At 40.5% G+C, this 4,553-nt stretch overlaps 1 protein-coding gene across 1 annotated transcript in view; it reads left to right on the forward strand.

Annotated features, from left to right (window-relative positions):
* Positions 1-459: 459 nt before the first annotated feature.
* The window catches only part of Rab9a (RAB9A, member RAS oncogene family), an 18,442-nt gene continuing 14,348 nt past the window's right edge, over positions 460-4,553 (forward strand). The window contains exon 1 of the mRNA XM_015488033.2: positions 460-483. The gene's annotated coding sequence lies outside the window, so the exon portion shown is untranslated. The remainder of the gene's footprint in view (positions 484-4,553) is intronic.

Genomic DNA, 4,553 nt, shown 5'->3' on the forward strand with positions numbered 1-4,553 from the left:
TCCCCCAAGTCATACAAGTGGTGAGGATGCAGAGCTGATTTTCAAAGCAGGTCTGTGTGATTTATAGTAGTAGTTCTCAACTGGGGGCCATTTTGTTGATGTCTGGAGTTCACACCTGGGGGCCAGAGAGGTACTGCTGTAATCTATTGGATAGAAACCAGAGACAGCTTATAGACAGCACCCAAAGAAAGTTGTTTGGCCCAAAATGTTTGCTAGTGCTGGGACTGAGAAATCCTGCTTTAGAGCGGTCTGCAACTGTAGGCTCCTATTTCTCTACTTCTGTAGTTCTTAAAATATAATGTAATTTTCCTACTAAGGATAGGATCCTCATTATTTTCAAGCAAGCTGGGGAAAATTCTCTTGACTAAGAGTCATATATTTGAAAGATGAAGGAGTGAGCAAAGAATTTCTGGTAACAAAAACTATGTTTTGTTATAAGGCAGACGCGACCAAAACAGCCAGAGAAGCATTGAAGTGGACTTGGTGAGTTTAGTTTCCAGTTGTCCACATTATCCAAGCAACCCGTGGGGGCACTGATACAAAGGTGCTGGTGAGAAAGGTAGTGGGGGAGCCTCAGTTTTGCTCTCAATCAGGATCAGGTTTTGGCATCATCCTAGTAGAGAATTTATTGCTGGGGCTACTCAGGTGTTCATTAAAAAAACAGAACCACTCCACACCCAGCACCGAAGTACCTGTGTTATGGTATTTACTGTGGGCACACTTAGACGAAATAGGGGAAAGTTGATGGGTTCTTTATACCTTTGTACAGTTGATCACGTGTAAGTATTTACAAGAATCAAATTGAGAAACCTTTCTTGTTAAATGCAAAATTTTTCCTTAAATTTAGCCCCAGTAGTCAATATTTGTGCATGCATTTTATCTTTGAAATCAATAAATAAATAATAAAATTTTTAAAAGTAGCAATTGCTTAATTTCTTGCTGGTGTTTTTCCCAACCTGTTTTTTTTTTTTTTTTTTCCCATGCCTATGTACTGCTTCATTCTGGTGGCACTTGTAACTGTTAAGTGAATTTTGGGAGTGGTTGAGAAGAGCAGTGAAAAAGAGTTGGATCTCATTTTAGATATCCCTAGCTTCACACTTCACTTAGTCAGTATGGCATCTTTTTGTTTCTATATTTGGTTTTTGACTCAGGCCATCACACAGTGTGTTTTTTGCTAACAAATAGGTTTCTCTGCCTCTTATCAGGAGTTGTCTGCTGTGGGTTGGGGGTGGGGAGGTGCACTGAATTGCACACCTGAGAAGGATTGCTGTCACATTTGATTTAACAAAAATGTTTTGTTTTTTTTTTTCCTGGAAAGGGTCAAGGTAAATTTTTGCCAGAGGAATCTTGCTTGATCAGTGGTTGTCTTGCTTCTCTGGCCAAGTTAGGTCACTGCAGTTCTTTCTTTGTAAAATGAGATGGTTGTACTTCATAATCTCTGAGATTATATGACACCAAGTAGAGACAGCAAATTATTAACTTCCATGTAATTCTGCCCCAGGGAATATGTTGGTTAAGCAGCAGGAGGAAATAAGCCAATTAGAAGTTGTGTGTGTTTGAGCTATGCATCTAACTTGAAAGCTATCTACATAATAAATTTGTTAGTCAAAAAACTAAGCATTAAAAAAACAGGGCTCCTGACTAAGTAGGTCATCAACGGAGACCATTTATTAAGGAATGCAGGGTTGGGGGAGGTGAACTCACAAATGCCTTAGGGAGTTTGGAAGGAAGTTATGTTGCAAACCTGAGGGAGGAGACCTGGAGCCACCTAGGTGTGTGGGTAGAGAGGAGGTGAGGGAGGCAGTCCCAGGTCTACTTTGCCAGGGAGCCTGGGCTGGTTAGATAACTTGAAGGAGAAATCTGTTTCCCAATGTGACTCTTAATACTGTACATGTTGTGAAGTAGTGCTCTGGTATTTCCACATTCTGGATTTTTCCATTCCTTTTTGTTAATTTTTGATCATGATGAGTTTGGGCTTTCAAATGCTGTTGCTTGTCATGAACAGACAACTAGATGTAGTTAAGTGAATGTAAGCTGGGTAAGAGCTATATCCATGTGGGGTGGAGGGTGGATTGTGTTTGGAAAAAAACAGAAGTGAATCAGGCAGCCCAGGCTTTGCTTTCTGTAGACACAGACTTCACTTTTGTCTTAGGCCCAATGCATTACAAATGTGAGCCATTGTTGGATAGGGAAGAGAGAAAGAGTACAGAACAACTCTATGCATTCATTCTATTACCATATTCTTTATCCAAGTGTGAAGGATGGTGGAACTGTATAAAAGAGCTGAACCCTTTTAATTCCAAGTTCTTTTGAATTGAATTAGATTTTTGGGTACAGACACTAAGGTAACTTCCAGGTTAGTTCTCATAAGAGTGACTGAGTTCTCAAGAGAAGCCTGGAAACAGGTTTGTTTCTAGAACTTGCTATGTAGAACTCTAACAGGAGTGTTTAATGATTCTAACTGGTTCAGAAAAGTTGCAAATCAGAGCGGGGGTGTAGCTCAGTGGTAGAGTGCTTAACTAGCATGAGTCCAAGGCCTGGGTTTGATCCCCAGCACTGCCAGAAAAAAAAAGTTAGAAATCACTGGGCTGCTGTTTGTAGCTGTGTGACTGCTCCAGTCTGTGTTTTCACATTTGTGTATTTGATTAGATAAACATACCTGAAAATACATAATGTAGTTAGAAGTCAGAACACAATTGTTGCTTAGGACCACATACATTGATGAATGCAGAGTGTTTCTCCGGAATGAATTCCAGGGTTCTTAAATACATTTTTGAAAATAGTTGTTTTGGAGCAAACAGCTGCCACTCTCATAATCCATTCTAATTTTTGTACAATACTTGATTCATGTCACAGCAGTTCTGGGAAATCCAGCTTCACAAAGATGATGTCATCAAAAGGAATGTGTGCAATCTAGTGTTGAAATTGTGAACTCTCTCCAGAAGGTGTCTTGCAAGTCTCAAGTATCTCTTTGTTTTCCTTAGAAATTTAAAATAGCCTGCCCTGCCCCTATGAATTTGCCATGATGCTTTAGGGCACATTAGCACACAGTTTCGGAATCACGTGATTAGAAGTTGGCATTTTCCAACTTCTGTCGACTACAAGGTTTAGTAGTAAGGAAATAAGATATCAAAATTGGGTTTTAATTCTCCACACCACCCTTCCTATGTCTGTAAGCTTTTTCCTTGGATCCTCAATTTTTTTTTAATTGTAGATGGACACAATATCTTTATTTTATTTGTTTATTATTTTTTTTATGTGGTGCCAGGGATCAAACCCAGTGCCTCACACATGCTAGGCACGTGCTGTACCACTGAGCCACAGCTCCAGCCCCAAGATCCTCATTTTTTCCCAGTGCTAATGGTGCAGTTTGGGGAAGTAGGCGGATGCTAATATTATTTGAGCAATATTAGAAAGAAAGTGGACACATTTCTTATATCAACAAATCATGTGGATAAGACTGAAGAGAGATTTTGAAAGTGAGGAAAACAATTAACATGGTTTTAAATGTGTTGAATTGAACTACCATTAGGGTACCAGATGAACATATTCTGAAGGGGATTGGAAATTCTTGCCTGGCCCCAGGGTGTGAGAGGGTGGAGGTGGACTTTAAGAATTAGTGTGTTTTATAGCCCAGGAAGTTGTGTATGAGAAGACCTATGGACTTTAACCTTGCAAAATACCTTCATTAAGAGCCTGTTAGGAAAAGGAACCATCTGGTTGAAGAAAGCTAAGGAGACACAAGGAAAGAAAGCAGAAGCTATTGTCAGAGTAGTTTTATGGCCCATTAAATAGGAAACATTTCCAGAGGGTCACTTGCCAGACTGTTTGACCTAATAGAGGTAGTAATGGATAGTGAGTTCTAGCCAAGACTAGAGGATATCTCCTGTGCCTCTGGCTAGATGCATGCTACTATACTAAACACTTCCCTAGTCGGTACTTGATTTGCCTTCTGAGATTTGATGTCATGTACATCCTGAGAGAATTCAATGTGTATTAGCTGGGCCTCAGGTGGAGAAACTGGTCAAATCACTTTAGGGTTGTGTGTGCTTTAGGGCACTCAGGTGAGGAACCAGAAGTCATTGGATTGGCCAATAGGCATTCTTCAATGGCTTGCTGATATTCTGGGTAATGGAGGTATTGGGAGTCTGTGTACAGGGTTAATCTGGCGGGGGGTGGGGGGCAGATGGAGAGATGGGTAGTAGTGATGGCAGTGTTAAGTCTTGGCTGGGAAAGGTTGTGTGTGTGTGTGTGTGTGTGAGAGAGAGAGGTCAATTTCAACACCTCAGTAGTGGCAAACTGGGATGTCATTGACAGAGAAGTGACAGTTATATCAGATAAACTGACCTTTGTGAAGAGTTACCTACAGCATTTCCTTGTGAGCTGGTGACAACTTCCCTGCAAGATGGTATTTGAGAGCCTCTACTCTAGTTGAGTCCTATATGCCAAACATATAGGACATAGAGCTACTATTTCCTCCCCCCTTCTTCCTCCTTCCCTCCCTCCCTTCCTTCCTTCCCCCTTTTTTTTTTTTTTTTTTTTTTTTCCTTTTT

The sequence above is a fragment of the Marmota marmota genome, unplaced genomic scaffold (assembly GCF_001458135.2).
Source record: "Marmota marmota marmota unplaced genomic scaffold, marMar, whole genome shotgun sequence".
Taxonomy (NCBI): domain Eukaryota; kingdom Metazoa; phylum Chordata; class Mammalia; order Rodentia; family Sciuridae; genus Marmota; species Marmota marmota.